Consider the following 22401-nt stretch of genomic DNA (forward strand, 5'->3'; position numbering starts at 1 on the left):
CATGTTACTCCCGGTACCCCTATCGATATTATATGGGTCCCGTGCATGACTGTGGCAAAATGGCTGACCACGGCTTCTGAAAATTTTCAAAAAAATTGAATTGATTCACTGATTACCATGAAAACACACAAAATTCGGTACACTTATCTCACATCAATAGCCTTAGTGATGTTAAAAAATATATGTATCGCTGCCATGACCGAAACCCAACAGGAAGTCGGCCATATTGGATTAAAGGTGCAATTTTAGTCACTTTCTGGTCATTTTCATGTTTTGTACTTCCGCAAACTCCTTGACGATTTATCACATTGACTTAAAACTCGACGAGTATCTACAAGACACCTTCGCTATTAGTGCGGCACATGGTGTGGCAGTGGCAACGCATAAAATTTCACGTTCCAATAAATACTTGGAAATGTACTAAACTTTGCACACTCGTCAGCCCCAGTGTGGCAATTGATATTCTATGGGTTCCGTGCATGGGCGTGTAAAAATGGCCGGCTACGCCCCCTAGAAAAAGAAAAGATCAAACCAATTCTCTTTTTTCCACAAAAACTCACAAAATTCGGTACACATATGTAACATCACTAGACTTGAAAAGATAGATATTGCCGCCATTACCGAAACTAAACGGGAAGACAGCCATATTGGATTAAAGGAGATATTTCAGTCACTTTTCGGTAATTTTCATGTTTTGTACTTCGTCTCATGGTGTGGCCTTGGCACAGCCATGAACTTCATATTGGGAAAAAGGCACTGTTTACATGACATTTTTGTCGACCCCTACCACTAATACAGTCATCACCCGGTCATCACTGCATGCAGCTTAAATTGTGACCCACCACAGCAAAATAAGTTGGAAAAAACCTTTCTTGAAGGAAAATGAGATTTTTCCAGATTCGTGTTCCTTTGTGGTTTTTTTTATCCCTCAACGTATTTTCAAGACCGAGTTTGAATTATAAATAGTAGAAAAATGTTAAATATTCCCGTTAGATTACATGGGGAAACGCAGTTCACTTACCAAGACGCTGAATAGCGCTGAACAACGCTGATCAGGTGAAGATAATTCATCCATATTCCATGTGATGTGAAGTCACAATGTGAAACCGCTTTGATAGAATTCAAACTTTAAATCTTTCGTGTTTTATACACACACGGAGACGTCGCTGTGGAGGGGGCGTGTCACTGACATTACCGTCACTTCCGTAAACAAGACGAGGATCCGGTTTCACTTGTCTGTTAAAACTTTCATTTCCCTGTGTTGTTATGGATTAGGAGAAGCGGGTGGAGGAAGATCTAAATCATATCGCGGACCTTAATCTGACCAGTGCGATGGATCCAAGTCAGTGTAATCAGCGCGCACTGGACTTCATTTTCCGCGATGATGGTCAGTTCTTCAACAGCGACGCTGAATCTGATATTACTCCGGACTTGGGGAACATTTCAAACAGCGGAGTTCCCCAACCTGAATGTGACGATGAAACGGCATATTTTCAAGAACCACCGGAGGAGACCGACGATACGCGCGTTGTTGTTACAACTGAAGGAGATGATGACGTGATGAAGTCCATTATGGTTGGTGATTTAAAATAAAATAAAATAATTCCAGATTTATAAAACATGTATATTCTTACTGTTAAATGAAAGCTTTTTTTTTTCAAAACAAAAATACGTTCAACGTTCCCTCAAAACACAAGAACAAAGCAGTGATTGGCCCATTCAGCAGTATGTTAAGTAGCCATGTGGCTTTGGCAACCCAATTTGCATCCCGGGAGCCGGTTGAATGAAGATGAATCTCGACAAAACTTTCAAGGTCATTATCTCAGAAACACAGTTTGCCACACCCTTGTCATTAACAAGTCATAGCTTTAAAAATATTTGCTTGGTTTGCACAAGTGACACCTTGTTGGGAGCTCTGATTCTCCACTTTCAAGTGATGTAAAAAGAAAAAGTCGAACGCCGCCAAATGACCCTAAAGTATGCAGTGGGTCATAATTATCATCTTGTTATTATTATTATATTTTATCCCGCACCTTTTTTTTCAGAACGATACTCCTCCTACAGGTTTGAAACTACCAACTTCAAAATTTCTTGGCATTTTGGCTTTGTCAGGAGATGGTCATTCAGTATGTCAATCGATATTGGCCAAGAACCGTTTGTCATAGAGAGTTGGGGGTTGGGTTGTTCTACTAAGTAGATGTCGTATTTCAATTGGCGGGGCCCCGCCTCCTCCCCTGATTGGTCCAACTCTGTTCCTTTTATAACTATTGAAACGTTTGTTGTCAAGACTTGGGGGACAGCAGCTTGTCTTTTTCAAGCCAACTTAAAGATTGTTCAAAAACTTCACATTCCAGTTATTATTATATTTTATTCTGCACCATTTTTCTAAACGCCATTCCTCCTACAGTTTTGAAGCTACCAGCTTCAAAATTGCTCGACATTTTCTGGGTATGCCCATGTATGTTGCTCCTACTTCTTGTATGGATAGCGCACTTCTATCCTTTCATTTACTAATTTTCCATCCCTTTTTTCTGCTAGACTAATGATGGGATATTTTTACAACTGCTCTTACGCCTACAATTTTACAGCGAGAAACACCAAAGTTGCTGTGCAGCTTCATAAGACTCGTTATGTCTACATTTGCACTTCTATCTCTCCTTTGTTATCCCTTCTTTTTCAGCTCCAATTACTTACATTCCTGTTCAGAAGTTCTAGTATTCCCACAATTTTAATGCTAGAGCCTCCAAACTTGCTATGCTGCTTAAGACTGGCCCAAAAGATGGATGTTGATTGATGTTGTCAATCGATTGAACCCCGGCCTTCTCCGTATTGGCCGATCGTTTATCATTCATATCCATTGATCCGTTTGTCATAGAGAGTTGGGCTTTGGGGTGTTGGATCATGCAAAGGTCGCATATCAATCGACAGAGCCCCGCCCTTTTACCTGATTGGTCGATCTTTGTTCCTTTTATAACTATTGAACCATTTGTTGTACTGAAGTGTTTTAAAAGATTCGGGCTGAAAAGTGTGATTTTATCGTACTCAAAAAGATCCAGGTCAAAACCTGTAGATTATTGTGACTGAAAAATCTTTAAGCCGAAATCTGTGAATTATTGTCGTTGAGAAGATTTACAGCCAAGGCCCGTGAAGGAGAGCCTGCATCTCGGGCTTATTAAAAAAGCTCAGCCCGACGTTTAAAAAAAACTCAGTCTCAGCTAGGTGCTCTTATCTTGCCGCAACCTTAAAACTCAAAAGGTTACTAATTAAACCGCAACATTCCCACCTTTTTGACTCCTACAGATTAACAAGAGATTACATGGTTTTGTTGTGCATTATGTTGTGCATCATACTGCTGCCTCACAGCAAGAAGGTCCTGGATTCGATTCTCGCCTGGGGCGCTGTTGGCACCGTGCTCCGGCAGGTTGTCTCCCAAATAGGAGCCTTTCGGTGTGGAGTTTGCATGTTCTCCCCATGCTCACATGGGGTTTCCCCCACCTACCATCAGTAAAGACCCCCACCAAAAACATGCACACATCACCATCGCCTGACCAGCGATGGACACTTGGTACCAGGTCCCCGGGCGCCTCGACGAATGCTGCCCACTGCTCCTGGCTGCCCCCCCGGAGGAAGGACAAGCCAGGATGGGAGAAATGCAGAGGCCACATTTCACTGCCCACCACCCAAAAAGCATATGCATGTGGGTGTGTGTGTTTGTGTGTGTGTATATATATGTATCTGTTGTGGTGCGGTGTGTCATGTGACAAAGATTTTTAATTCTTAATAAGGATCGGAGATGGTAACAATGAACATGCAGGATGGAATGTAGGCAAACACACGGTACTAAATGTGCCTGTAAATGAGCGTATAATCAAACTACTGTATGTGATTATACAAAAACTCCTATAAAATGCAACAATCGAAGTGAGTATAAGAATGCATAAACCAAACGTAGAGTGTAAGAAACAAAATCATAACACAACAACTGTTGTGAGTATAGGGAGCAAAGACATAACACAACAACTGTGGTGAGTATAGGGAGCAAAGACATTACACAACAACTGTGATGAGTATAAGAAACAAAAACATAACAAAACAAAATTGAAACATTGGTTTGTGAGAAACACTGGTGAGGGGTTTGTTGTGCATAAATAATGGAATGGTCATATTTGGTTATCAGAAAAAACTGCATATATTCGATAATATTTAGTGATGGAGAAAAATAAGAAAACCCATCTTTTACGTGGCATAAACCGAAAAAGATCACCAAATGACAACCTTCAGATCACAACAACCTGAATATAATGAGCACACAAGAAACCAGTTATCTGTGGTGAAGAATTTGGCAGTGAGGTTTACAAAGTTCCCTTAGGCAGCCACTGAATTCGTTGTAGTTGTGGATTTAGGGTGGAGATCTGCTAGTGCAGATCGTCATTGACAATTTTGAGTCTGGCTATTTGATCTTTGTAACGCCAGTTGCTCGAGGTGAGCCCCAGCTCTGAGGCGGGACCTCAGTCTTTGGTTCCACCGTTGCCCCCTGGTGCGCATTCCACATAGGCGGATAACTGCAGCTGGTGGGATCCTGGCTAGAAAGGACCGGAAAACCATCAAAGGCATAGTTGCCACCATGGCGGGATCCTCGAAGTACGGGTCTCCTATGGGTTCTGGGCCTCATGTGGGGTGTTGTTTGGAGGAGCAGGGTTGGGAGGAGTGTCGGCAGTGGAGCTGCTGGGTGAGCTGGATGAGGAGGAGACCAGTGTAGTGGGGGTGCATAGTTGCTTCCACTGATCGTAGTCAAGATTCAAGATTTTTATTCGTCACTTACATGTACATACTTTCATACATATATGCAGTGAAATGTAATGCAACGCACCCGGTGATAACACACAATATGTCCTAGGAAAAATTTCTAATAGCCCAACTAACTGACTCCTAAAACGTAATACAGTAAGTCGAATACTTATAAAATAAAATAAAAATATATAGAATAAAATACAATAAAAATAAAATGAAATGAAATGGAATAGATAGAGGGAATATGCTTATGTATATGGAATAGGCAATTATGTATATACAGATATGTGATTTAAAGTGGCATGTGAATAAAGTGAGGTAGTGTTTGGGATAATACAGCACAGTATACAACAGCACGGCGCAGCAATACGGCATCACGAACAACCCTGAACAGTGACACAGTATGCGGTACAGTATGCTACATACAGTTCAGAAGGTAGTGGAGCCTATGTGTTAGCTCAGTGAGGACCCCTGGTGAGGTCAGCATTGACAGTTCTAATGGCTTACGGGAAAAAACTCTGTCTCAGTCTCTCTGTTCTCGCTGTGTGACTGCGGAGGCGCTTGCCTGACTGCAGCAGCTGGAACAGTCCGTTGTTGGGGTGATGAGGATCCTTCATGATCCTGCGGGCTCTGCTACTACACCTCCTGGTGTATAACTCCTGCAAGGGGGGGAGGGTAGTTCCAGTGGTACGTTCAGCTGAGCGCACCACCCTCTGCAGGGTCCGCCTGTCCTGAGCAGTACAGTTCCCAAACCAGGCAGTAATGTTGCCTGTCAGGATGCTCTCCACTGCTCCAGAGTAGAAGGACTTGAGGATCCTCACCGACACCCGGAATGTCCTCAGCTGCCTGAGGTGGTAAAGACGCTGCCTCGCCTTTCTCACCAGAGTGTCTGTGTGTACAGTCCATGTTTAGTCCTCTGTGATGTGGACCCCCAGGTATTTGAAGCTGCTCATCCTGTCGACAGAAGTCCCATTAATCCACAAGGGCGCGTGCGTCCTCGATTGTGATCCACGCCTAAAGTCCACAATCAGCTCCTTGGTTTTGCTGACGTTCAGGTGTAGGCTGTTGTTCTGGCACCAGAGTGACAGGTCAGCCACCTCCTCGCGGTAGGCCTTCTCATCGCAGTCGGTGATCAGGCCCACGACCACGGTGTCGTCAGCAAACTTGATGATGGTGTTGGAGCTGGACCTGGCCACACAGTCATGTGTGTACAGGGAGTACAGTAGGGGGCTGAGGACGCAGCCCTGGGGGGATCCTGTATTCAGGGTGAGGGAGCTTGACATGTACTTCCCCACCTTGACCACCTGGGGGCGGGCTGTGAGGAAGTCCAGGATTCAGGCGCACAGCGGACCATTCAATCCGAGCTCCATCAGCTTGACAGCTAGTCTGGTGGGGACTATGGTGTTGAAAGCTGAACTATAATCGATGAACAGCATTCTCACATAGGCCCCCTTCTGGCCATCCAGATGCGTGAGCGTGGTGTGCAGTACCTGGTAGACCGCGTCATCCGTGGATCTGTTTTGCCGGTACGCAAACTGCAACGGGTCCAAGGTGCGGGGAAGGGAGGCGCAGATGTAATCCTTAATCAGCCTCTCGAAACACTTCATGACCACCGAGGTGAGGGCCACCGGACGGTAGTCATTCAGGCAGGTTGGAGAGGCGATCTTTGGGACAGGAACGACGGTGGACCTCTTGAAGCAGGACGGGACCACTGATTCAGCCAGGGAGATGTTGAATATTGTGGTGAACACCGGAGCTAGCTGGTTAGCACAGGTCTTCAGTACTCGCCCAGATATGCCATCTGGGCCCGTAGCTTTCTTGGTGTTCACCCGCATCAAAGCCCTCCTGACCTCGTGCACGGACACTGAGAGTGCGCGCTCATCCCCAGCGGTGTAACTCCAATTAGCCGGTGAGCTAGCGGTGTTGCTGCCAGACTCAAACCGCGCATAAAAGGAGTTCAGTTGGTTGGCTAGGGAGGCGTCCCAGTCTACGTCAGTCAGAGCGTCCTGAAGCGCAGCCTTTGATTGGTCCGTCCACCGCTTCACTTCCCTCGTCATCACCAGATCCCGCGCGATCAGAGGCCTGTAAACAGGAACCAGCGAGATCGTGGCGATGAACACCTGAGTGACGTGGCGATGAACACCTGAGTGAGGTCAACTCACTAAATGGATGGGCAATATGGAACGAGTGGTATGAATGTCTGCAGTATACCTCACGCCAACATATCCAGAGATCTTGCTGGGTAGGTGCCCAGGAGAATCAAAATCTGCTGAAGGCGGTTCCAATTAAATACAGTTGAAGCCGGTGTCAAAAAATGTTATGAAGCCTGGCACCAATACCTGAACTGGTCGGATGTTGTGACGAGTCTACCCCCCCCCCCGAATACACTTGAAGGTCGCAGTGAGTTGTAATGTATAGATGATGGCAGCAGGATAGGTAGAGATGTAATCTCCGAGGCACGACTTATGGAGACTGTCCAGATGGGCCATAAGACTATGAAGGAATGGTGTGCAGATAGTAGTGTTGTAATATCCTAGGAAGTGTCAGATAGGAAAATTCCTCAGATAAAGAACATAAAAGTCTATGGATTGCACAAATGCTACTCACGAAAAGGACAGGTCTCGGTGGGATGTTTCACTAAATGTAAGATAACATTTGATATAGAGAAGGGTCAGGTGATTATCGATGCAGGGGGTAGAATATCCCAGAAAGGAAGTGGCACAGTGCATTGCTTTACCCAGGCCAGCCTTTGGCAGACATCTTCTGGATATGTGGGGGAGACGTTCTGCGTAATACTCTACCAGCAAACTGGAATGGTGTTTCTGCTTGTGTACAGCTAATAGAGCCAATCTCGTTAATGACTGGAGATTGGGTAAAATCTGAAAAACCACAACATAATAGGAGAAAGAGAGCATACACCCCAGTTCCTAACATTTATATTGATGCCAACCCGGAAGTATCCCTAATGAAATGAAAGCACAAAGTGAGATATCAGCAGGTTTCGAGTTATTCTTTGACTAGGTTATGCCAGTGAAAAACAATGAATGGATTTATTTTGTGTATTACAATCAGCAAGGTTCATTAACTTCACTGAGGATGCTCTGTCCACACTAGGAGTACAGCTCGATGCGATTAGCACTATGACTTGGCAAAATAGGTTGGCACTGAATTGTTTGCCGAAAAAGGAGGCGTTTGTCAAAGTTTGGTGAGCAATGTTGTACATTTATTCCGAATAACACTTCACCTGAAGGGAGTTTTACTCTTGCCAGGAATAAACTGAAGAATTTGGGATTGGTTAGAGGGTAGCATAGTAAGATGAGGAGCCATGCTTACGAAAATAGGGATAGTGACAGGAATAGGTCTTGAAATCTTCTGTTGTTTGCTTCCAGTACTGAGAGCGTTTATTACTAAAGGGCTGATTGATCGGACATCTGTCCAGGCTGCAGTCAGGCAGGCAACGGTTGTCATCAATCACCGTGAGAAGGCTGTATCGGTGGTTGCCAAACCAGGAGAATATGTCACAGCTGCTGGTCTCCCCTGTAATGGACATGGAGGACCCCTCGACTGCCCGTACCGTACTCTTGATTGTGTATGGACGTTCCGAGCCAATGCTGAAGCAGCATCCAGAGCCCACGTACAGATGGTTCTGCATATCAACGGCTGGGAAGCAACCGTTTAGAGGACGCCCCACTGCCCCAGCCCGGCACTGTATAATTTTAAGTTTATTTTTAATGGAATCAATGAAGTCTTTGTGTTGAGTATGCCACAATTAGAAGCAGATGTAGAGGGCATGAAGGCTGCTCCTTACATCAATCACCCATAGACAAGGAATGAGGTATGGGGAATCAAATCAGCCTCATTTACAATTCTGTTTAAAAGTTGTGTTGTCTTTAATGAAAACTTCATGTTAAAAATATTGACAGGACTTTGTTCACACCTGTGTCTTGCTGTCCATGCAATGGGGGTAAGCTTGCAAAGTGTGAGCAGAAGATCCAAGCAGCTGTTAGGTACAGTATACTTACCTAGCATGGGTGAAACATTGTCCCGGAAGGAAGTTTGACCAGGGTGAGGTTATGTCATTGGACTCTAAATCTCCTGACCCCTTCAAATTCCCCAAATGTGGGCATCTTAACTTCATCTTAAAACATAAAGATAAAAATATTGACAGGACTGTGTTCATTCCTGTGTCTTGCTGGCCATACAATGGGGGAAAGGCAGAGTCTTCACAGGCTGACTGAAGCCAAGTGACAAGACCACAGACTGATGGAACAGCTTGCTAAGTGTGAGCAGAGGATCCAATCAGCTGTTAGGTATACTTACCTAGCAAGGGTGACACATTTTTTAGGAAGGAAGTTTGACCAGGGTGAGGTTATGTCATTGCGCTCCGACTCTGTTGACCCCTGCAATTTTCTCTCCCCTGAGTTGTGGTGTAAGAAAGGCATAGCTTTCACCTGCTTATTGGGATGTGATGAAATGCTGCACCGTGCTTGTTTATTCTAGAATACCCAAGCTTCTAAGACACTAATGCTCGCATGCACACTCATACTAATTGAAGACCTTCATATTGACATTGATTTTGGTTGCGCGATTTCTGCACCAGGTGCAGGTGGTGGGAGAAATGAGGATGATGGCTAAGCTGTCATCCACGAAGGAGAATGAATCCCACCCCATGCATGAGACCCTGACAGCACTGGAGAGCTCCTTCAGCAATAGGCTGCTTCACCCCAAGTGTGGGAAGGAGTGCCAACGCAGGTCCTTCCTTCCTGCGGCTGTCAGACTGTATATTCCACAGCGCACCTAGTAGACCACACACACACACGGACACACACACAACTGTGAAAAATCCAAGTGCAAATTTTTTTCAAAAAAAAGAAATGGTACAATCCCTGATGTGCGATGTGTCGAAATATGCGCAATACGCTTTTTACTCTACTTTACTCTGATTCCTATTTATGTTGTTTCTACTTAGGTATATATTTTCTATATATTTTATTTTGTTTAGAGTGCTTACCCTGATATGCCCTATTTTCTGCTGTCACTTTTTGCTGCTGTAATGGTGCAAAGTTCCCTGTTGTGGGATTAATAAAGGTTTATCTTATCTTATCTTATTTTGTAGTGTATTACAGATAATGAAAATTGCATGTCTAGCATTATATGTAACTGTATGAATCACAATGAGGTATACTAAACTAGCAGGAGTGATACATTGTTCAGGAAGGAAGTTTAGCCAGGATGGGGTTTTGTCATTGCACTCTGACTCTGCTCATCCCTACCCCAAATATGTGGCACTGCTCAGGCTGCGGAGAAAGAGGTTGATTTTCACTATGGTGTACATCTCCTTGGAGGCTGGCAAAAATTGCCATGGTGGACTGTATTTCAATTCCCCGTGGCTGGATATTGGGTTAATATTTCAACAAGCAATAATCGCATCTGACATTTATATGGTTTTTATTGCACATTATTCCACACCATTACATAATATATACAATGCACAGTGAATGATAATCAACATTCACACACCCCCCCCCAAAAAAAAACTACACCAAACCAAACCCCCTTTCCACCTCACCAGGGCAGCATGCTCTCCCAATCTCCTCAAGTCTGACCTAATCATCCTCTCACCTACGCTTCCACCCTCGTTCTGACCCCCTCCACTCCGCAGTCCCTGCTGTGCCTGAAAAGGTCCTGCCTGGACACTCACAAGCCCTTTTAGAAGAGGCTTATGAGCAGCCAGAGCAGGAAGCCTTCCCTCCTGTTTCCCCCTCTACCCACACCCCTGTCCACACTGGTCCAGGTCAGGGTGAACCCTCTCCTTATCCTCCTGAGAAGCGCTCCCACCCTCACCCACACCACCCCCTTGCAAGGACAGTCCCACATGACATGACAGATGGTCTCCTCCAAGAAGATGGCTGGGGGTTACCCAAGGGATGTCGCCAGGGATGTCGGTACAAGGTGGTACATACCGGCAGTGCTTTCTGGAGGCAGTGCGATGTAGCCCTCGGAAAAATTAGGCCTAGTATCTAAAAGTTTATTGATTCATAAAAAGGAATGAATAAATAGTAGAAATATAATAAGTTCATAAATATAATTTAAAAGGTTAAAAACAATGCAGAGGTGTGATATTGCATATTGTGCAATAGCCGTAGGACTTATTAAGTTCATGTGTTGAAATATTTTCATGATGTAAAATTAATTTTGTTTTCCAAAATACTATGTTCATTATTTTGGAAATGTTTTAAAGATGTTTTATTTTGAATACTGTGAGAAAAGAGTTTTGCATTTTGTTTATTTTCAAAGCCAGTGAGATCAGAGTTGAAGGTTCAAGATTCAAGATTCAAGAAGTTTATTCGTCACATATATATACATACTTTCATACATATATGCAGTGAAATGTCAATGCAACGCACTCAGTGATTACACACAATATGTCCTAGGCTGAAGTAGCGAGCTAAGAATTTCTATTAGACCAACTAACTAATTCCTAAAACGTAATAAAATAGAAAAATAGAAAATAAAATAAAATAAAATAAATAGAATAGATAAACGGAATAGGCTTATGTATATGGGATAGACTTAAGTATATGGGATAGGCTAATTATGTATATACATACTGTATATGTGCATTAAAGTGGCATGTGAATAAAGTGAGGTAGCGTTTGTGAGATATACAGCACAGGATACAACAGTACGACACAGCAATACAGTAATACTGAACAACCCAGAACAGTGACACAGTATGCGGTACAGTAGGCTACATACAGTGCGGCTCGGGTCGCACCACTGCTCAAAAAACCCTCACTCGATCCCAATCAAGTAGAAAACTATCGGCCGGTCTCTCTCCTTCCATTCCTTTCCAAAACCTTAGAGAGGGCGGTCTCTAGACAGGTTACAGAGTACCTGTCAAGAAACAACCTTCTTGATACACTTCAATCTGGCTTCAAAAGTGGTCACTCCACCGAAACAGCCCTGTTGTCTGTGACAGAGGCCTTAAAAACTGCTAGAGCTGCTGCCAAATCCTTGGTTCTCATTCTGCTTGACTTATCAGCTGCTTTTGACACTGTCAATCATTGCATACTCCTGTCCATACTCTCAAGCATGGGCATAACGGGCAGTGCACTTTCCTGGTTCGAATCCTACCTTACTGGGCGCTCGCTCAGTGTGACATGGCGAGGCCAGCTGTCTGTGCCTCACAACCTCACCACAGGGGTGCCCCAAGGCACGGTGCTAGGACCCCTCCTCTTTGCCATATACACCACCTCACTGGGCCCGATCATCCGCTCACATGGCTTTTCATATCACTGCTATGCGGATGATACTCAACTCTATCTGTCCTTCCCGCCCGACGACCCCACTGTCTCGACGCGGATCTCGGATTGTCTCGCTGACATATCCACATGGATGAAGGATTATCATCTTCAACTAAATCTGGCGAAAATGGAACTGCTGGTCTTCCCGGCCAAACAAGGTATTTATCACAACATTGATATCAAAATTGACTCTCTATCTCTTGTTCCTACCAAGGCTGCAAGGAATCTTGGTGTCATTATTGATGACCAACTGACATTCTCGGACCATGTTGCCGCCGTCTCCCGGTCCTGCCGCTTCGCGCTACTCAACATCCGAAAAGTCAGGCCGTACCGGACCCAATATGAAACTCAACTGCTGGTACAAACCTTGGTGATGTCCCGTCCCGACTACTGCAACGCCCTCTTAACAGGCTTACCGGCCTGTGCGGTGAAGCCACTACAGATGATACAGAATGCGGCGGCGCGACTGGTGTTCAACCAGCCAAAGAGGGCACATGTCACTCCGCTGCTCATCGAGCTCCACTGGTTACCTGTAGCCGCCCGCATCAAGTTCAAGTCTCTTATGCTGGCCTACAGAGTGATTGCTGGAAATGCTCCCGCCTACTTAAATGCTCTTGTAAGAGCACATGTTGCCCCCCGGATGCTGCGCTCGTCAAATGAGTGTCGCCTGGCTCTGCCGGCCATACAGCCACGGCAATCCAGGCTATTCTCATTTGTAGTTCCACGTTGGTGGAACGAGCTGCCAAAAATGACCAGAGCGAGGACCTCCCTCTCTGTCTTTAAGAAGCACTTGAAGACCCAGCTCTTGTACCTCCTGTCCTAACCTAAAATTACTTAGCACCACCTTGCAATATTTATTGTTACACTAATGTTGTTGTTACACTAATCTCTGTCGCAATGTAGCTTGAATGTTATTCTCCCTTGTAAGTCGCTTTGGATAAAAGCGTCTGCTAAATGACTAAATGTAAATGTAACATATTGGTCCTCCAATGCGATGATCTTTGTTTCCCTAGTTCCACCTGACGTTTTGTTTGTGGGCCCCTTTTTCCCCTGTAATCCTGTGTGGTGGGTGTAATCAGTCTGTGATTCTTCCGCACTATTCCCATTGTTTCTGCCGCTAAGGTTTCGTTGGCTGGCTGTATCTGTGTTTTGTATCCGATGTTTGGCATTACCAAAAGTATTAGTGTTATTATGGCTACCACTATTTTCAGACCTGGCCTCCTAGGTTAATTTCTTTAGCCCTTTCCCTAGGATGGTGTGTTATGTTCTCCCATCTCAGGTGAGGCTGTTTATCCACCCTGAACTCATGCTGGGTTAGTGCTTTCACTACTGATTGTGGTGTCCCTACTGTCCGAGCAGCTGTTTGTTGGGCTAGTGTCTGTGGTGTCTCCGCTATTTTGTCCCACGGTTCTCCACTTTGCAGCCAGTCTCTTGGAACATCTCTCTCCCTGTGGGGAGGTGTCACCTTCCCCATTGTCCTGGCATTCCTGTTCCTGTGGGGCGGTTTCACCTGCCCCTTCTACCACTGATGCGGCCGCTGTTCTCCTACAAGCCATGACTGTGCTATCTGGGTCTTCTGCCCGGCAGCAGTGATTCAGGTGGAACCAGACTTTTTTACTTTCTATTTTAAGGGCAGTCCTGGTTGCTAAATGGACTTTGAACGGTCCCTCACGTCTAGGCTGGTTACACTTTCTCTTGAACACCTTAATGTACACCCAGTCCTCTGGTAGTATTTGTTGTAGGACATCTGGGGTGTCTGCTTCTCTGTCGTCCGTGGCTCCCTTTACCTGTTGGAAAACAGCTTTATGTATTTGTGTTAGATGTGATAGGTAGCTTTGCAGCTCCCTTTCCAGTTGTTTGAGCGGAGGTCCTTCATAAGGACCTCTGAGGTAAGGCACAGGCATGGGTCAACCTGTAAGCATTTCATTCGGGTTAGGTGTGTTATTCTGTTAGTGCTTGATCGCATGGACAGTAGTGCAAGGCAAGGCGAGGGGAGTCGGCCATGTGTGGGGTAAGATGGTCTCCTCGTAGTGTTGGGGCGCCAGTTATAGCAGTCTGTCTTATTGATCACATCTCTGGTCATGCAGCGGTCCTTCAAGTGGGACGGGTAGGGTTGCTTTAACCTGGCCACATGGACTCAAACACTTGGGTGAGGTAGTGTAATTTGTATATGGCTTTTGTTGAAAGAAGACAGACCTAAGCGCATTGGTCTACCAGTTAGTATTTCATGCGGGGACCCTGGTCACGCCATGGGATCGTCCTTGCTTTCCCATCCTCACTAATTGCAGGAACGAAACTCGGTCGAGCATAATTCAAAACAAGCAAACAATGGAGAAACTAGCGGGGGAGATACGGCTCTCCCTTGGGATCACACGTTACCAAATGGCTCTGCCACTACAAACTTTTGTTTGCCACAACAATATTACAGAGCGGAATGCCTGTGAGTCGAGGACAAAAAACAAGATTAGTGAGGAATCCTGTGTCCTCATTTGGGGGGGAGGACAACCATCATGAGACAAGAACAGTAAGAGGTATGGTGGCTTTGTCGGCTGCGTTGGTTCCAACATTTCCTCTAGAGATTGGGTCAAGTACATTAACGTAAATAACGCAAATAGGAAGATCAGAATGGAAGGGTTATGATGTCAAAACTTTAAACGGATGTTCCGTATATCACAATCAGTTACACCACTCCGTATCACATTGGCCCGCACAGATTCATGGAATCAAAATAAAACAAAAGACAGTTTACGACAAATAGAAACACAAACACAAACGCCAACTGGACAAACACAACCGGTTATATAAAACAAACAAAACACTTTTTTACACAAAAACAGATGACAGACAGACAAAACGAAAGTCCTCCTAATAGTTGTACTCATGAGTCAAAATCATCGGTGTTGAACTTTTCAGAGCTTCAGTAGTTAGATCCGGGTAGGGGGCGAAGCTACAATGGCTATTGCTGCCAAGCAGTCATGTGAATCTCCATAAATGGGAGGAAGAGAAGTTGGGGTAGGATCTGTGCACCACTTCAAAATGACATGAGAAGTGAAAGTTGCACATGTTGATAATTGAGAGGTGTTGTTGGGAAAAAAATTGCAGATTTGCTTTGTAGCAAGATATAGGCTACAGCATGTAATCAACCCAATAACCTCGGCATCAAGTTTCTGAGTGCAGTATGCAACAAGACGTAGTTCACCTCCATAAGATGGCAACAACATAGGTAATATAGAACCATCTCCCTCATCCACAGTTTCGCATTCCAGAAAACCCAACATGGAGCAGGTGCACAAACTTGTTTGAAAGCAATAATGGCCTTGCAAACGTTGCCTCATTCCACGATCCGAAAACAACAATAATCACAACAGCCAGAAAGGCCATGCTAGGGTGCGACCCTGAGGAGAAAAAATAATAGTAAAATAAATATCATGACTCAAAAAATGAACGTTCTTTTGTGCCGGCTGGAGTTATAAGGGAAAATGAAACTGTGACTATCTTGTTCTAAGTATTTTAGTCCTGTATATCCATGATACAAGCAAATAAATGAACTATCAACATTTAGGTTAATGTGCTGCCATTTATCAACTCAAAATTTGTAAAAATAAATTGTTGTAATGTAGCAGGAAAAAATACATATTAATAACTATGCAATCAATAACTGTAAATAATAAGCCAGAGATCTTCAGCAGTCATCAATCCAAATAGATGCCTGACTGGTGTTGATCAGTAACATTTGGTCAACTATATATTCTCTCATGGTCACTTCATGTTACCTTACTTCTAAAAATTCACATTTATTCACCATTAAGCTTTGAACTGCTAGTCCCATCTCTTGTCCAGGCGGTATTCAACTATAAGTCACATCATTCTGCAGTCTGATTAGAGAAAAGTTGATAGGTTAATTGGCATTTTCAATCAAGTTAGCACCTTCACTTAGAATATACTGTATATGATGATAACATGTCCAGCATTCAAATTGAGACCATTTATAACCTTTGAAGGGGTATTATTAACATGGTAACTACAATCAATGAAGCGATCACTTTTGTTTATTATCTGTTCTTAATTCTGTTTACTTGATGTTTTAATTTACTATGTATTTGAATCATCTCTTAGAACTTTGAAAATTATTTAATGTAAATTCTCCAATACTCAAATTAAAATGTCGTTTTTTTAGAAAACATTTAATAATCTGTGTGCTATCAGGATAGCTAGATTGACAGGACAATAGCTGTGAACATGCACAAAGGCCACCTCCGAGGATCACAAAGATATAATTTACAGCAGGAAGGCAATTCCACATCTTCCAGTTGGCGCAGAAAAACATTCCGAAGGCATTCATTCAGTTTGATGCTTTGTTTGAAGCAGTAGTATCATCGTATGCAGGTCCGTAGGAGCATAGTTGTTTAGGGTTGGTTGTGCATTTGCGATAGTGGGAGGCCAAACATTTCATGTTCGTCGAGGAGAGGAGGAAGAGCAGAAGTCGAAGCTTGCATTTCATTTCACACAACAGAACTTTGTTCGTTGTTTGGTAAATGTCCCAAGTTATTCAGCCTGATGTTGGCTAAACTGGATCTCTGTACGCAAGGTTTTCACAGACCTTCTGGGCAGTGCAGGAGACGAGCTTCTCCCAGCAGAATGTCCCTGCTACACACTCAGTCAAACAGGCAGTCAAACACTCCGGGGTACTCTGACAGCAATGTCTCTAGGTGATATCACAGTAATAATTAAATTTTAATTGAGCTTTGCTTTAACAACTAGGTAAATTTAGGAGAATGTCACATTTAAATGAGAGCTAATCAAAAATTATTCTGGTTCTATAGGGCACTCTATAATATCTGACAATAATTGTAATCATGCTAAATAATTGTAATCATGCTAAATAATTGTGCTAAATAAGAGGTATAGAGCTATATTCAATCAAGGTCTTTTCATTTATATGCTTGCCTGCATTTTACCTCACAATAATTCCAATTGAGCCTGTTAAATAATTGTGTTTGCAAATCAGTTAGATTCAAATAGCAATATTATCAACAATTCACAATAATAATTAAATCACAACCTATTTACTACCGTCCATACTTCGGGACCTATTTACTACTGTCCATACTCCGGAACCTATTTACTACCATCCACACTCTTGGACCTATTTACTAACGTCCACGCTCTGGGACCTATTTACTAACGTCCACACTCCGGGACCATTTTCTACCGTCCACACCCGGGACCTATTTACTACCGTCCCCACTTCAGGACCCATTTACTACCGCTCTAATTGTTTGTTCGGTGGCAGTAAGTGTGAACCATAATAATCCTCCAGCATTTATGAGACAGACCACACATCAACCAATCAAAGCTGCATTCAACAAAGACTCACTCACTCATTTCCACACCAGGGACTGTTGTAAATACGCATGCATACAGGTTATTTGCATCAGTTTCTGTTTAGGTTCCGTTTTGTCATTACACTCGTATCATTTATTTAATTTTGCAAGGTCAATATTCTAGGTTTGTTTGGGGAAGAGACTTTTCTGCTACCTTATGACCTGGGTGGAGATCCTGCACTCAGACACACAAGAATCGAATTAGCAGAAAGGAGAAAAAAAGGCTCTGCTTACCAAAAAAATATACACTACTCACAAAAAGTTAGGGATATTTGGCTTTCGGGTGAAATTTATGGAAAATGTAAAAAGTTCACGCTACAGTGATATTATATCATGAAAGTAGGGCATTTCAGTAGAAGCATGCAATGGTGATTTCCTCATCTCAAACAATTTATTGAAACAAAAGCCAACAACAGCGGTGGGTATACCACAACAAAAAATGTCAATGTCTCAATAACTTGTCATGTGCCCTTGAGCATCAATTTCAGCTTGACAACGACGTCTCATGCTGTTCACAAGTCGACTTATTGTCTGCTGAGGCATGGCCCCCCACTCTTCTTGAAGGGCGGCCCTCAGGTTATTGAGGTTCTGGGGTACAGAGTTACGAGCCTCTACACGGCGACTCATCTGATCCCATAGGCTTTCTATGGAATTCAGGTCTGGAGAAAGGGCAGGCCACTCCATTTGCGGTACCCCAGTCTCCAGCAGCCGTTCCCTAATGATGCAACCTCGATTAGCTGGAGCATTGTCGTCCATGAAGATGAAATTAGGCCTTTGGTGTTCATGCACGGTCACAATGACTGGATTAATGATGTTTTTCAGGTAGTATGGGCTTGTGACTGTACCATTCACAAAGTGTAGGGAAGTTCTGTATTGACTAGACGCACCTGCCCACACTGTAACACCACCACCACCAAAGGCTCGTCTGGTGACAACAGTGGCTTATGCATAGCGCTCTCCTTGACATCTCCAACATCGTTGGCGGCCATCATTTCTGCTCAACGTCTACTTTCATCAGAGAACAGCACTGAGGCCCACTGGTCCCTCGTCCAGCCTAAATGCGTCTGTCAATATGTGTGTCTAGTCAATACAGAACTGTCCTACACTTTGTGAATGGTACAGTGACAAGCCCATACTACCTGAATAACATCATTAATCCAGTCATTGTGCCCCTGCATGAACAACACAGGCCTAATTTCATCTTCATGGACGACAATGCTCCAGCTCATCGAGGTCGCATCATTAGGGAACGGCTGCTGGAGACTGGGGTACCGCAAATGGAGTGGCCTGCACTTTCTCCAGACCTGAATCCCATAGAAAACCTATGGGACCAGCTGAGTCGCCGTGTAGAGGCTCGTAACTCTGTACCCCAGAACCTCAATGACCTGAGGGCCACCCTTCAAGAAGAGTGGGGTGCCATGCCTCAGCAGACAGTAAGTCGACTTGTGAACCTCATGAGACGTCGTTGTCAAGCTGTAATTGATGCTCAAGGGCACGTGACAAGTTATTGAGACATTGACATTTTTTGTTGTGGTATACCCACAACTGATGTTGGCTTTTGTTTCAATAAATTGTTTGTGATGAGGAAATCACCATTGCATGCTTCTACTTAAATGCCCTACTTTCATAATATAATATTACTGTCGCATGAACTTTTTACATTTTCCATAAATTTCACCTGAAAGCCAAATATCCCTAACTTTTTGTGAGTAGTGTGTGTATATATATATATAGATATAGATATATATATATATATATATATAGATATAGATAGATACTTTTTTGTTTTATTTCCGGCCGGTTGTGTCCCGGAGTATGCAGATCTGCTCCCCACCAGGTCCCCAGGTGCCAGATTTGGTCGTTGTTCTCTCCTAGCTAGCTCGCCAAATTAAGTGGTTTGAAAGATTCCAGGTGGAACGTGTGATTCTATCGTAGTCAAAAAGATCCAGGTCAAAACCTGTAGATTATTGTCGTTGATAAGATTTACAGCCAAGGCCCGTGCAGGAGAGCCTGCATCTCGGGCTCATTAAAAAAGCTCAGCCCAAGGTTTGAAAAACTCGGTCTCTTATCTTGCCGCAACCTTGAAACTTGGAAAAATTCACTGGAACAAAACTGAAGCTGATGCGTACAAGTTTTGTTGTGTATCAGATAAGTACAGACACAGCAACAATACCCGGAGTTGGTTTCGTGAAACCCAAACCGATTTATCCCTTTGTTCTCATATCTTTTATAGTCGTGGTGAGGTGTTTGCTCGTTTACATATCTCGCCTCTTTTCATGTCAAGAAATAATCAGAAATATATTTATCACTTTGTTTAGCTGTTCTCTGATGTTGCTTCTCAGCAAGCCAATCACAGCTACAATCCTCCTTCTGTTGAAGATGGCGTTCATTTGTAGCTTTCTATTGGCTTCCAAAATAATAAACAAAAAGACTGATATATGCTGACTCTGCAGTTAGGGCTTGTCCCTTACATGACCTCGGGAGATGGTGTCCTCCGTGGCTCCATCTGGTGGTTTACAGAGTGTAGTACTTTTCAAATGAATTTTAAAAGGATAGTTTCATATTGAGCAATATGAAGTTGTTGAGCAACCTCCCCTGTGACTAGAACACTCACGTCTTATTTTTCCATATTTGGCCATACTTCCTCATCCTTCTGTCCTACATGACCTTGAACTATTCTCTACACTTTTTCCCCGTTCTTGTAGAATGGCTTGAGCCATCTTCTGGTTTTATAGTGTATGTTTTTAAAATATTTTTTAGAGGACTTGAGTTATTTTTATTATTTCATTATTTCATATATCTTTAGTATTGGTGGTTTAGTATAACATGTTATAGGTTAGGTTTTCATGTGGGGTTACTAATTAACAACAACATTATGCATTCAAGCCATTCTAACATGCGTCCAATCCGCCCTGTCTGAAAACGGGCTGTTTCAGTGGGTGGAGCCACCCTCCTGAGGCCCCTAATTCTGTGAGCCAATGGGGTTTGAGCACAAGTTCCGGGCTCTGCGAGGCAATGGCGTTTGTGCATGGTTTCCAGGTTTTGTTGTATTTAGTCCATAAAGTTATGATTTGAGATTCTGAGATTAACTGATTTCACCATATCAGTCCACCAAAATCTGTTTCGGAATAAATTTGAGGTGAGAAATAAGCAATGCAGTTTCTGAATCTCACTCTCTGCAAGGCCTAATTGAAAAGTTAGTTCTGACTTTCACCGCGGTGTCCGGAGCAGCACGAAGCTGGATATGGTGGGGCTTGGGGCTTTTTTGTCACATTCAATTACTGAAATGCCAGAAAAAAATAAAAATAAGTAAAATAAATTAATCTACGGTTTGTTTGGCCAAACCTGGAGTGAATCGAGCGCCACAGCCTACAGTACAGTTCTACTGTGGGCACACAGAGCAGAATTCCTTTTAAAATACTTGCATTTCCCTCTTTTTTAGTTTTGCCACGGACAGTTATTATTAATTCTGCTTTCTTTGAAAAGATTTGTCGTCGCCTCTGCAGCCAACAGAGCACTTCCCATGATGAGCTCTTAGCTTCAATGCGAGTGGGTCTGGTCAAACTCCAGGCGGGGGTGGAGTTACTCAGATGGAGGGCAGTTCTACTTCTAATGAAAGAGAAGAAGATTCTTCATTTATCACACAGCCCTGGTCCTCCTGTCCTCCGGGGAGCAGCCAGGAGCAGTGGGCAGCATACGGCAACATGCCGGGAACCAATTACAAGTGTCCATCGCTGGTCAGACGACGATGTTCTGCATGTTTTTGGTGGGAGTCCTTACTTTTATTTTATTTAATTTTTTTAGTTTTTTTGTTTTTTTAACCTGTGCTGTCAGCATGCTGGGCATACAACACAGTGTATTTGTATGCCATTGCATCTAGGACAGATTTAGTCTGCAAGTGGAGTTCAAGTTCTCAACCTGCAATGCAACTCTATTACTTAAATCATCAAGAACTTCTGCAATAGCTCTGTCCTGTGGATGACCTGTCGAATGACAAGAGCACAGTTTTTGGTTACAGAGAACCACCACCAATTCCCCTCTTTGGAGAACTATTAATCATGTTTTGGTCTATAAACAAGTGATCACAACTCCAAGAGGGGGAGAATCACCACGGGTGAGACAAATAAACATAGAAACAAACAACATTTACACAAAAACATAAACATTGGACAACAACATGTATTAAAAAACAGTTAATATGGTCCAGGAAAACTGGAACTACAACTGGTCACGTGGCCTCTTTCTGTCATAGTTATGGCAGTAAATGAGGGAGGAAAGGAGAGGAATGCAACCAGGAGGGTGCTGGGGTGCACTCGAAGCAGGTGTGTGTGTGTGTGTGTGTGTGTGTGTGTGTGTGTGTGTGTGTGTGTGTGTGTGTGTGTGTGTGTGTGTGTGTGTGTGTGTGTGTGTGTGTGGTCCACCGGTGAGTGTACATGACTTATTCCCATTAGTACTGGTGTAGAATGTCGGTATTATGTCGCGGCATCATCAAGCAGCGGAAAGGGCCCCGAAGCCCCCCGAACTCTGCAGCCTTGTAGATACCCTACCGCTGCAGGAAAGCCCCGAGCACCCTGCCCTGCAGCCACAGAAGACCCCCGGGCCCCCAGAGAAGCCAGAAGGCCGTGGAGCAACCCCCACACCCAGCCCCGAGGAGCATTACCCAGTCCCAGGGAGCACAAGGAGACCCCGCACTCTGAAACAGACAGTTCACAAAAATGGACTATATTGTCTACATTGTCTTTGAGTTTGTGTGTTAGTAGGCCCGTTAAAGACCAAGATGTAAGCACACAAGCACTGAGCACTGTGTACCAGTAGCCCAAAGTTCTATCTCCCCTGGTGGTATACGTGATGTGTTGGTGGAAATAACGTAGAATGGACGGCATAGGATGGTCAGCTGTTTCAGGTTCACGAGCAGAAGC

The sequence above is a fragment of the Zeus faber genome (genome assembly GCF_960531495.2).
Source record: "Zeus faber genome assembly, chromosome: 6".
Lineage (NCBI taxonomy): Eukaryota > Metazoa > Chordata > Actinopteri > Zeiformes > Zeidae > Zeus > Zeus faber.